A 13,646-nucleotide genomic window follows, 5' to 3' on the forward strand; every position below is an offset into this window, starting at 1 on the left:
ATGTATCAGGCACCTTCTTCTGGCTCCAAAGGGCATTGTGTACAAGTTGATATGCAGGCAAACTACCCAAAGACATAAAAATAAACAAGAAAACATTTTAACAGGAATTTTTTTTTTGAGAGTGTGTGTGTATTTGATCCTCTGGAGCTTGGGTTATAGGTCCTCGTGATCCATCAGAAGGAGGTGCTGTAATTTCATGACTGGGGGTTGGTGGTGTTCGTGTGCCTGGGGGTGAACAGGTTTACCAGTGTCTGAGGACACAAGCGAACCCCAGTGCTATCCTCAAGAAGGCTGTCCACACCCTTTGAAACAGAATGTTTCATTGGTCAGGAGTTTTTCAATTAGGCTCAACTGCTGGCCAGGGAACCCTCATAACACTTCTCTCTGTATCTGCTTTAGTGAGGGCTCTGCATGCTTCCAAGAGCAGGCAGGAAGTGCCAGGAAGCGCACTACCTGGATCCCAGCCTACTCTAATCTCTAGCCAGTTTGATCCCCAAAGTTTGGGTTACTACCAGATTTCAGTGCATACCTAATGAGCACAGACAGATTCTGGAACTGAGTGAGTGGCCAATCTGTCACTAAGCAAGCATGTGAACTGGGAGGAGAATATGTGCTACAGAGTAGCTCACTGTAGAGCTCTAACAACCCTGGAATTCACACTGTAGCCTAGGGCTGAACTCAAAGCAGGTATCAGAGGGCTGAAGTAACAGGCATATGCCACAACAGCCCTTTGGAATTGCTATAGTTTTATTGTTTTGGTGACTCCCTGGCTTTTCTCTTTTTATCCTGTCTCATTTATTCTATTTTAAATTTTGCACATTATCACTCCTCACTGAACTGGTCGTTTTTTAGCAGCCCATGGGGACCTGCTCCTTCCGAGAATTTGGATTACTCCACTGTACCACTATGTCGGATTCAGTGGATTTCGTTGCTTTTATTTGTTGTGCATCTGCTGGATCTAGACTTGCCTTTGTTGTGTAACTTGCCTGGACAATGATCTGGGCAAATGGTCTGACCAGGATTAAGCTGTTCGGGGACAAGAGTTACACCCTGTCAGTCCAAGTTGGTCCAAGCTGGTGCACAGAAACATAAATTAATCAGAAACATGCCTTAAAGAAAGTTTTACTGTATTTTATTTCCAAAGTATGTTTATGCACCAAAATTGTAACATCGACGTTCTTGTCTCAGACTCCTACAGGGCAGTCTTGTGATTCCAGATGAGTTTTCCTAACACAATATGGACCAGCCTCCAAGCCATTAATTTTATAATAACTGTCCATGATGCAAAACAGATGCCAACTGGTAGGCTGCACAGGGCAAAAATAAAGGGTCACTCCTTTTGCTCATCCAGAGCTTCAAAGGTAGTACTCACAAAAGCAACCAGTCTGGCACTGGGTATTTTAAAAAAAAATCGACTTGCCTACCCGCAGCACAACTGGAAACCAAAGCACTAAACTCATTCTGTCCAGACACAACACAGATATGTGCATTCTGGCTAGCAATATCTTACTGATCTTACCTTCCCTTAGTCTGTCCACTGCTGCCCTCTCTTAGATCCTGCCAGCTGCTCACCAATAATAACTGGAGGATGCTCCACTCTTATCAACACACCAGAAACAGCAATATGCTTCCTCATGAAACTTCATCACTGGTTTGACCCCGTGGAGTCCCTAAGCACCAGAGATGTTTTATAATCTTAATTCCTGGTATAGGATCCCCACTGTCCCACTATTCCAAATTAAGGCACTTGTGCACAGCAAAGAAAACAATTAAAGTACAGAGATAACACTCAAGTTGTAAGACAATTGAAAGGTAACTATTAGGAGGTTTAGTATCAGTACCTATAAGGAATTCAAATCTATATACAGCAGGAGAAAAAACTCAATTTAAAAAATGACTAAAAACCTAATAGACTTTTAACAGACCTTAGCACAACTGACACCATGTTAGAGATACCATTCTGACCTTAAAACCTGGTAAGTAGGCCCCAATACCTATAAAAATGGGCACAAGGATCTAGTCCACCAAAGACCTAATCTGTAGTTCCAAGAAAGCCCCCTGTGAACCTTGCTTTCTGGCCTCTGTAGTTCTGCTTCTTGCTATCTGAAGTTTGATGATCAGGATGCAGTTTTTGTGCATAAAAATACAAAGGGCTATAAGGCTTGGGGCTGCATGATTTGACCAAGTTCCTTGTGCAGCTGCCAGCTACCAACAAACGCCTTCTCTTGGTGGTGGCACATATCTTTAATCTCAGCAACTGGGAGACAGAGGCAGGCGGATTTCTGAGTTTGAGGCCAGCCTGGTCTACAGAGTGAGTTCCATAACAGCCAGGATTGTTACATAGAAAAACCCTGTCTTGAAAAAAACCAAAAAAAAAAGCCAGGTGGTGGTGGCACACACCTTTAATCCCAGCACTCGGGAGGCAGAGGCAGGTGGATCTCTGTGAGTTCGAAGCCAGCCTGGTCTACAAGAGCTAGTTCCAGGACAGGCTCTAAAAAAATACAGTAAAGGGCTGGAGAAATGGCTCAGTGGATAAGAGCATTACCTGCTCTTCCAAAGGTCCTGAGTTCAATTCCCGGCAAACACATGGTAGCTCACAACCATCTGTAATGAGGTCTGGTGTCCTTTTCTAACCTGCAGACATACACACAAACAGAATATTGTATACATAATAAATAAATAAATATTTTAAAAAACTACAGTAAAACCCTGTCTCAAAAAAAAAAAAAACAAAAAAAGTGTCTGTGTCTCTGGTGAGCTTACCTTGCATGTTGTAGGAGCAGCGGGCTGTGTCCCACTGCTTAACCCCCAAAATAACCACACAGAAATTGTATTAATTAAACTACTGCCTGGCCCATTATTTCTAGCCTCTTATTGGCTAACTCTCACATCTTGATTAACCCATTTCTATTAAACCCATTTCTTTTTTTTTCTTTTTTAATATTTATTTATTATGTATATAATATTCTGTCTGTGTGTATGCCTGCAGGCCAGAAGAGGGCACCAGACCTCATTACAGATGGTTGTGAACCACCATGTGGTTGCTGGGAATTGAACTCAGGACCTCTAGAAGAGCAGCCAGTGCTCTTAACCTCTGAGCCATCTCTCCAGCCCTAAACCCATTTCTATTACATCTGTGACTGTGGCTTACTGGCAAGATTCTAACCTACATGTCGTCTGCCACACTTCCCTTCTTCCCAGCATTCTGTTCTGTCTACTCTGCCCACTTAAGGGCTGCCCTATCAAAGGCCAAGGCAGTCTCTTTATTCAACCAATGAAAGCAACACACAAACAGAAGAACCTCCTACACCATTTGCAAGTATTGGTGCTAATTATAAACAGTTAGTTTCTTTGTTTTTTCCAGACAAGTTCTCCTTATATAGGTCAGGGTTGCCTTTAAATTGTGATTTTTTCCTTCCTCTGCTTCCCAAGTACTGAAATTACAGGCATACCAGACTAGGCTCTACTAATGATAAGCTGTTTCTATTATGCTAGGGAGATAGCTCACTCAGTAAAGTACTTGCCATGCAGGCGTGAGTCTAGGGTAAAATAGCCAACTGGAACAAGAGACCAACCAATCACTGAACACCCTGACTCTGAACCCAGAGCCAGGGAAAGAAACACACCCTGAATCTGAGACCTGAGTCAGGGAAACAACATCTTTATCCCTGAACCCAGGACCAAAGAAACAGGTCCTGAGTCTGAAACCAGTGCCAAAGAAACACACATTGTCCCTAGAATCAGAGTCAGTGAAAAAAATATGCTCTGGCCCTAAGATTAGAGCCTAAAGGCTAAAAAAGACCAGTGAAAGAAACACAGTTTGGTCCTGAGATCACAGCCATCTCTGCTCCTGACCAACTACACTAACCAATCCCTGAGCAGGAAAAACTGACCAATCCCCCTTCGCCCTGGGAAAACTCCGCCCCTAAGAAGCCCTATATAAACCTCTCTGCAGCTTCAGTTAGAAGCCACTTTCCTGGACTCCTTCCCCAATTAATCTCTTTCTCTAAAGAGTCTTGGGTGAAGACCTTCATTCGCCAGCAGAGAAGAAGGACCTGGCTGGGACGTCCCTCAGGGGACCAAGCTGAAAAACCTTGCTGAGCTGCTCCTTAGGGGGTTGAGCAGGGCGGTGGAGCAGAACAGAAGATCCTTGCTAGGACGCTCCTTAAGGGGGTTGAGCAAGGGAGCTGAGCACAACAGAAGAACCTTGCTAGGACGCTCCTTAAGGGGGTTGAGCAAGGGAGCTGAGCACAACAGAAGAACCTTGCTAGGACGCTCCTTACTGAAGCTGAGCAAGGCTGTGGAGCACAACAGAAAAACCTGGCTGAGACCTCCTGAGGGGGCTGAGCGAGGCAGAGCAGAAAAGTAACAACTTCTCGCAGAGCTACATTTCTGCGGGGGCTTCCCCTAGAGGCGTAAACAGAAGAAACATCTTGGGCAGGAGAAGAAGCAGATAGCTCTGCTAGGACGTTCCTGTAAGGGAACAGCAGAGCTCAGCTGTAGCGGCTCCAGGAGAAGAGCAGGATCCCTATATCCTGTGGGGAGACCATACCCCACCTTCGGGCAGCCTGGCTGCCCTAGTCAGGACAGCTGTCAGGGCTGAGCTGTCCCTGCTGGCAGCTCGAGCCTTCAGATAGCCTGGCTTCCTGAGAAGTCAGGATATCTTTGCACCTCCAGAGCTGGAAGACTCATTCCCTACAATGAGGGCCTGAGTTCATTCCCGAAAACACCTAAAAATGCAGTGTGTGTGTGGCGGCTGTTATGTCTAAAATTTCTCTTCAAACATTCTTATAAGCTCCAGGGAGCCAATTTGCCCTACCTAAACAGAGGCCAGACTCACCCAATAAGTATCATTTAAAATTCTTTTCTTGTCATTCCTGGTATGGGGAACCCCTAAACCCCCTCCCCCTCTATCTTCCATCTTGGGACTCTCCTCTATTAATCACTAGGATCTAATTTTTTTCCCTCCCAAACATAATTTTTCTCCTTCCAGCATCTTGCGAGGTCCAAACTACCAGCCGACCCAGTTCCTCAGAGCCTGGAAAATACAGCCGTGATCAGCCACCCCAGGATGTGGTCAAACATCCCAACTCGACACCCACAAAGTCAGCGTGAAGCAGTCATGAGAGACTTTATGGTGCCCCATTCCCACCCATTAAGATCTTCGAACTCCCCAAATTTTTCTAATAAACAAAAGGGCCCTCGTGACCCACGGGTGCACCTGCGTGGTTACCTACAAGTGTGACTTAAGCCCTTTTGAGCATGTGTGGGTCGCCCGCCATCTGCGTCATCAGTGTCTGACATGGTCACGTCTTGCCCCTGTGCGCATGTGCTAGGCAGTCTTTAAAAGCTAGACACGGCATCTTTGCCCTCTCCCCCATCCCCACACGTTTCCTCAGGCCTGTGAGCACCCCTCTCTTCTAATAAACTCCTAAATGGGTTTGTTTGCATCTCGTGTCTTCTTCTCACTCGCTTTGGACATTTCAGTGGCCCTACCACTATTAGGCAGAGAAAAACAAACCCCTGTGTCAAAAAACCAGCTGAACCCGAGTGTGGTGGTGCACATTAGTCCCAGGACTCAGTAAGCAGAGGCAGGCAGATCTTTTTGAGTGACAGTACAACATGAACCTCTCTCAAAAAAACGGTGGATGGTGCTGAGTTGGGAGCATAGCCCCCAGCCCCTGGCATCCATCCCAGCTTCCCTTACTCCCAGAGTTGCTTTGGTCTGGACTCCAAATCCCAGCATGCCAGGTCCTGACACCTCTCTGGAGGAGAAACACGTGCTTTTCAGGTCTGCATGGGCTCCCTGATGTCATGTCTCCCCACCATGTGCTAGGCCATTCTTAATAAGATGATGGGCATTTTGATTTGGCCTAATTGGATTTCTTGTGCCAGTGGAGTTGACCTTTTTCTTATTTCTTACTTAACAGATGGTACAAGGTGGAGCACTGGCACACACAGGCATCAGTATGCACACATATAGACACAAATTTTTCCAGGTGACATGTAAACAAACTCCATTTGGGAGTGTTTTAGGCTTCCAAGAGTTCCCAAGTGCTATGAGTCCCCAGGAATTAGGAATCCCACAAGAAATACCATTTGGCAGTAGGAATGGATCAACCTAAAGGTCCTGGTATGTGGAGGAAGGACTAGTTCCCAGTTCTTTTAACCTGATTCCATAGCTCAAACTATAGTCACGTATTTCCTAATATTTGTTTCATTTTTTTTCCTATAACACTGCCAAGGGCAAGGCAGAGAGAGAGAGAGAGAGAGAGAAGAAGAAGAAGAAGAAGAAGAAGAAGAAGAAGAAGAAGAAGACGACAGGTCTTTCCTTAATTTTAACAAAATAAATACTATTTTTCTTGCTACTAGAAGAGAGCATTCTGAGCCAGGTCAGCAGGAACACTACTTGGTAACTTGCACTGAAGCCCTCCAGCAACACTTTCATGTTTACAGGTGAGCTCTGTTCCAGGATGTGTTCAAATGTTTGACATTGTAACAGAAAGTTGTGGCCTAGCAATGTGTTGGGTCACATCCATAGTTATGCTGATACACATGTAAGACACATGAATAACAGCTCAACAATTTTCCAAGGGTGGGCCTATGGTGAATGCTTTTTCCTGGAAATTGTTAGACATCTAAAATCTGGAAAACATCCCACAAAAACTGATGGAAGAATTCTATTAGTGAAGCCCATTCGTCTGCGTCTTAACAAGTCCCTCAGATAAAGACGATGCACAGACAAATTTAAGAATTAGTAACTTGGATTACCTTCTACACTCTAGTCTATCGTTAACAAAGAAGAAGGTTGGGCCGTTCAGACTCATTAAAAGTTTACTTCAGATTTTGATGAGTGCAGGGTTTCATGCTGTCAACTGATTGGCTTATTAAACAAACAACTAGCACAGAAGAATTTCAGATGCTTGGAGCGTTGCTACGTCCTAAACAGATTACAGACAGATCCAAGAGAAAGGGTAGACTTTGACCTCAGTTAAGACTGATTTTCCCATCCAAAACCACAGAGAAACCCTGTCTCGAAAAACCAAAAAAAAAAAAAAAAAAAGACTGATTTTCCCAGAGGGGTCCTGCTCTTAAGTATAGTATCAAATTCTCTTGCCAGCAATAAACCACTTTGGGTCTGAAGTATTACTAGATCTCCTCTGCTCCCCACTTCTGACAAACAGCTGCACAGGGAGCTAAAAGGCACTGCGGGCGGCGGGGGGGGGGGGATGTCTGGAGCAAAGTATTGCTTTACTTGCTGCCCAAAAGCTGTGAAAGCGGTCCAATCCTTCCCCCAGGGCAGTCTCCAGATTCCTAACTCTTTGTGCTGTGATTGCTCCAATTCAAAAATAAATAACAACTTCAGAATGTAAAGTGCGGCGAAAATAAAACCTAATTTCCTCCCAGCACACAGCCTTCAGGGAAGCCACAGAATGTACCAGCAGCAGCAGTCAATAATTTGTACTAAAAAACAACCACCCCACCTAAGACCGAATGAATTTGAAACCAAGGGCCCAATGAGTACCGGCCAGCAACACTTTCTTCCGAGATCTTTTCTCCGCTTTATCTTTCAGCGTCCATCCTTGCAGACGGCTGCTCGCGGACCGCCAACAACCTAAATAAAACAAAAAACAAAAACAAAAACCAAACACCGAGATCAGCACTCCGGAAACAGCGATACACCCCGGTGTGCCGTCATCAACAGTCGCCGTGAGTTCGTTCAGTCTTATTCCCACCTCATTTCAGTTCCCGTCTCTTTGAGCCTCCTGTGGCTGTACGTTTCTAGCCTTGATTCAGAAAGAGGAACCGCAACATCCCGCCTTGTCCACCCCCTCCCCTGAGACCGATCGGGCCAGACCTGCGGCCTCCAGGGAGTAGCAGCAGCCTCAGTAGCCATACCGGACCGGGTTCCAAAAGCCTTTGCGAAGGTCACAGCTCCTGAGAATCTCGCGGTATCCTTCCGGTGTCACCTAGGACACGGTCCCACCCCACCAAGCGTTCCGCAGACGTCCGCTGCCCACTCCAACCTCCAGCCCTGAGAGTTGCTAGGCGTTGGCGGGCTAGCTCACTGTTACAGCCGAGCATCTTTTATGCCGAAGCATGTAAAATAACTGGTGTTCAGGTGGAAACCTACTGGTCCCCCCTCCCTCCCGCCATCTCTCTTCAAACCCTTTCAGGCATGAGAAAACCCGCCCTTTGTCAGCTCCTCCCCCAGAGATGCTTAAGACCACACCTACAGGGCATCTAAACTGTCCCGCTAGAGACCGGCTATGGGGTTTATTGCTCTCTTTCCCCCTTCTCTCTGGTGGTCGAGAAATCATCTGGGAGCTCGTACTCATTAAATCTGGACTTTTCACCTTTAATTCGGTTTGAGAGGTTCAATATCTGCGTGCAGAGATCTTTCAACTGTTCCTCCCCTTTCTCATTTGTTGGAGGTTGATTCACAAGGTTACCAATCACTGTGAAGTTGAAATTCATTTTATGTGATAGTTCATCGTGACCCATTTAAGCTTCTGGAGATGAAAAGTTTTTACACCCCGTTAAGCCTCTCAGTCGATGCAATAATCCAAATCAGACCAAATCAAACCGAGTTAGAAAAAGCCAAGGTTTTGTTTTGTGTTTTTGTTTTGTTTTGTTTTTTTGTTTTTTTCCCTAACAGATATCACGGAAGTAAAGGCCCAGGTTTAATGGAAGCCAGCGCTCCCGGCAGAAAGACCGGAAAAACCCCCGGAGAGGGAAAAGGAAGACTGGAAAGACCACGTGTTTGTTTGGGGGGGTGTGATTTAAATACCATGTGGCCGTGGTCTTGAGTCTCTCTGGGGAGGGGTCATCTTTTGGATGCTTTCTCGTAGGTGGAGTCTGAACTGAGGCAACTCCCAGAGGAGGGGCCTGGGATGCATTTCAGACTCCCAGGACACGTGGACCCAGGGGCTGGGGAGACACTTCCAACCAAATACATAGAAGAGCTTCCCTGCCTAGAAGAGTGTCATGATCACACTACCAACCTGTGCACTTGTGTCCAGGGTCTGCCTGATGGTGAGGGTTCAATCTACAATGATTTTTTTGCCTTAAGAATAACCAATTCATACTGCATAACCTATTCCAGAGCCTCTCTTCAAATAATGGCAAAAGCAGTTTGTTTGCCTTCATCTCCTTCCCTCCCCTCCCTATGTCCTATCCTGTTTTTCTCATTGACCTGCACTAGTCAGCATGCCCTCTGTAAATCACTTGCCCCTGGTCCTGCTCAGCTTCTATTTTCAGATAATCATATGGGTGACTCCTATCTAGCCCATATTTTTCAGAGACTGTGTAAAGTAGGCCTGTGTGCTCTCTCTGTGTTGGTGTTGGCAGAAAAGCTATATACATCCACAGGAGTCAGGAGTGTGATAAAGTACAAATTAAAAGCCTCTCAAATCAGACTTGAACATGTGGCCTAACTTTAAAATGAGGCACACTTTGTTCCTAACATCTCCTGTTTTGCTGAGACTGACACACCATATTCTGTCAAATTGGAAAGGATGATATGTATGTATATGTGTGTAATTTCATTGTAATTCCTTGCCACTGTAGGACATGGAAAATGCTTACAATTATTAAGCAGAGGTGTTTATTAAATGTTTTAATTAGATTACAATTATTTTGTGTTAGCTGTTCTTGTTATGATAGAAATGATCATAAACTGATTTTATCAACCGCTTTGTTGTCATTTATTTATCTGTAAACCCCAGTATGAAAATGAAGGAGGAACTCTGACTCAGTGACTAAAGCCTGGTCTACGGATGTAGCTCAGTGATAGAACACTTGCCTAGTGTGTGCAAGACACTGGGTTCAGTCCATGGTAACAACAAGACACCTGAAACCCCAAACCCTTCATCCAAATTGTGGACTCATTGCTTGTCTCTGTAGCCCTCACAATCTCATAGCTTATATGAGGACTCATAAGTAGACAAGCTCTACGTGCTATGGTTCAAAGAATAAACAGTGATTGGTTGGTTGACTTTGTTTTTTCGAGACAGGATTTCTTTGTAGATCACAGAGACCTGTCTGCCTCTGCCTCCTGAGGGATGAGATTAAAGGTGTGCACCACCGCCCGGCTAGAACCAGTGATTTAAACCATGCTCTGTGGTAGGTTGAAAAGCAGCTCACTCAAAAGATATATCTACATCTTCATATGTGGAGCCTGTGAATATTACTGTAGATGAGAAAAATAGTAGATTCAGTTAAGGATTTTGAATTGAGGACTATATACTGAAGTAGATCATTATGCCTGAAGCCTTGTGACAGTGTGGTTACAGACATAAGGCAAACCTGGTAAATGTTGTCACGACTAAGATGCAATGTAAAGATGAAGTCACGAGTACCAGAAGGTATGTGCAGCCACCAGAAGCTGAAAGAGAAGGAACTATTTCTCCTCCTTGCAACTCTGGAGTGAGTGTGGCCTTCCCAGACCTCAGACTTTCAGCCTCCAGAACTGCCTGAAAAGAAATTGAAATTTTCATTGTCTTAAGTTACCAGCTTTGTGGAGTTGTTTACACTAACTTCAGAAATCCAAAATAGCACTCAAGACTAAAGAATTTCTTGTCCTAGGTCATGAAACTGAAAAGGCCTTGGTTCAGAATAGTTATTTCCGGATATGAGATTGCTTCTTGAGGGAGAATTTGTCTTTGTTAAAAACAGAAAGAGAGAGAGAGAGAGAGAGAGAATAAATACAAAAATATAAACCGGACTCTCTGAATGTGGCTGACAATGGGGGCTGACGGAGAAACCAATGATAAAGGCACTCGGTTTGGATTCTACTGCATGGACGGGCTTTTTGGGATCCTAGTCTGTTTGGATGCACACCTTCCTAGGCCCGGATGGAGGGGGGAGGGCTTTGGACTTCCCACAGGGCAGGATACCTGCCCTCTCTTAGGACTGCAGGGGGAGGGTTAGTGGGGGAGCAGGAGGGAAATGGGAGGAGGGGAGGAGGTGGAAATTTTGAATGGTATTATTTATAAAGCAAAAAATAATATGTTTGAAAAAATAAATAAATAATAGGTAATGCTTTGATCCCTGGAGATTACACCTTACCATGGATAGTTTGGACAATTATAGCTATTTCTGCAGACTTCAGTCTGGGCATGGACCCTATTCCCTTGCTTTGAGAGCATTCTTATCCACAACTTCTATCATGGCCATTACAAAAATTTGTCTGGCTCTTACTTTTAGATGTGTGATTTCCCATCACATCCACTTTTCCAGCTAATGTTCCAACAAATTGTCGTATGGCAAGAAGTACAAGGAAATCTGACATGCAAATTCTGACAAAACTCAAAACATGGAGGTTCAAATAAGCATAGAGGAGAGGTTGATGCGTCATTGTGACACCTTGAATAGTGAAGATATGGAACGATTACATCATGCTATTTTATTTTATGTGCAGGGCCCTACAGGGCAGTCCAGGCTGGATTTAAATTTTTGCCAATCCTCCTGCCTCAGCCTCCTGAGTGCAGAGATTGCTGGCACGAGTCATATTCCCTGTCTTACACCCTGAGTTAGTAATAGTTTCTTCTTTTGTGTAGGCAAAAATCTACAGTCCCCAGGAGGGACTGAGAACAAAAACTGCCTAGCTGTACACTCAGCTTCTTATATAAATCCACTATGAAAGTAAACTTACAAACTGAGTACAAGATTTTTTGGACTTTAATATGACTCATGATATTTGCTGAAATAAAACGTTCCTGGGAAATGTAAACGTACTAGTTTTTGGATAGAGCATGCTCCTAGGCCTCAGGATGCTGCCGAAGGGGTTTCCACTTGCCCAACACTTATTTTCAAAATGCTTCACAACTTCCTTTGCATATGCAGTCACTCATTCAACCTCACTAGTCCTAGACAGACCTCTGTGGATTGCAGCACTGGGGACTGTATGCAGAACACCATCATTTGTACAGTTTTTAAATTGGCCAACTCAATTAGATCTTAAGGAATGATAATTTTGAAAGCTACATTCTCAATGCAATACATTTTCTTACAATCTAAATAAAGCAGCCACATTCAGCTGGCATGTCAATACCTCCCTCCAGAACATAGGGCTGGCTAGCTACATCTCTGAAATCCACTTTCTTGGATTGAAGTAATCACATTGGGGGGAATATTAGTGGGGCGAAAGGGTGGAGGGTGCAATTCTGTGGTTGAACAGTTGTGAGGCATGCTCAAGGTCCTCGGTTCACTTCCCACCATATAGTGATGCACACGTGTTTAAAACTTGCAGATTTTGGTTATCCTTTGAACAAATTACCATAACTTCATATCATTTATACATTCTAGAGATGATTTAAAGTCTTTTGGGAAATGTGTGTAGATTATGTAAGCATTGCAGCTCAGATGGAAAGGGATTCTGGCAGTCGAGAGCCAAGGAATAAGTGCTACAGCTCAGATGGAAAAGTATACCGGTAGTCAGGGACCAGGGAATGCTGAGTGTTACAGCTTGGATGGAAGCATATTCTGGCTGCGGGGACCAGGAAATAACACTGGTCAGGGATGCATACATTCTGGCTCCGGGGAAAGGTTTGTTCAATTTGTAACAACTCTGCTCAGATAGGAGAGGGCTTCCTGAACCATAGATGTAACAGTTTGGCTGGTGCCCCAGCATGTAACAACTCCATTCTGCTGGGTGTTACAAGCCCTTCCCCGCTCTGCCTCTGCTCCGGAGTCTTCACTCAAACCTCATTCAAGAGGAAGGAATGCAGGAGAGTGACTGCCTCTGCCAGGGTGGAAAAAGAGCAACACCAAACTTAACAGACACAGGATTTTTTTTCCCCTTTGGTATTTCGAGACAGGGTTTCTCTGTGGCTTTGGAGCCTGTCCTGGAACTAGCTGTTGTAGATCTGGCTGGCCTCAAACTCACAGAGATCCACCTGCCTCTGCCTCCCGAGTGCTAGGATTAAACGTTTGGGCCACCACTGCCTGGCCAGATGCAGGATTTATATAGGGTTTCTTAGTGGAGGAGTTTTTCACTGGAGAAGATTTTCAGGGTGGGAATTAGATTTCAGTCCCTTGAGCTCAGATTGGCTAGATTGTTTTTCTGCTCAGGGATTGGCTGGTTTTCGGTTCAGGGATTGTTTTTCTGCTCAGGGATTGGCTGGTTTTCGGTTCAGGGATTGTTTTTCTGCTCAGGGATTGGCTGGTTTTCGGTTCAGGGATTGTATTTCTGTTTAGGGATTGGCTGGTTTTCTGCTCAGGGATTGTCTGGTTTTCTACTCAGAGATTGTTTTTCTGCTCAGGGATTGGCTGGTTTTCGGTTCAGGGATTGTTTTTCTGCTCAGGGATTGGCTGGTTTTCGGTTCAGGGATTGTTTTTCTGCTCAGGGATTGGCTGGTTTTCGGTTCAGGGATTGTATTTCTGTTTAGGGATTGGCTGGTTTTCTGCTCAGGGATTGTCTGGTTTTCTACTCAGAAATTGTTTTTCTGCTCAGGGATTGGCTGGTTTTCTGCTTCTGGATTGGTTGGTTTTCTGCCTAGTTGGTCAGGGGCATATTTGGCTCTGGGTTCACGACCAAATTGTGTTTCTTTCACTGGCCTTTTTTAGCCTTTTAGCTCTAGTTTTGGGGCCAGGGCATATTTCTTTCACTGGCTCCGATTCTAGGGCCAAAGTGTGTTTCCTTG

Source organism: Microtus oregoni, unplaced genomic scaffold (genome assembly GCF_018167655.1).
Source record: "Microtus oregoni isolate MIOR12 unplaced genomic scaffold, Mior012 000050F_ref0000143, whole genome shotgun sequence".
In the NCBI taxonomy this organism is placed as follows: domain Eukaryota; kingdom Metazoa; phylum Chordata; class Mammalia; order Rodentia; family Cricetidae; genus Microtus; species Microtus oregoni.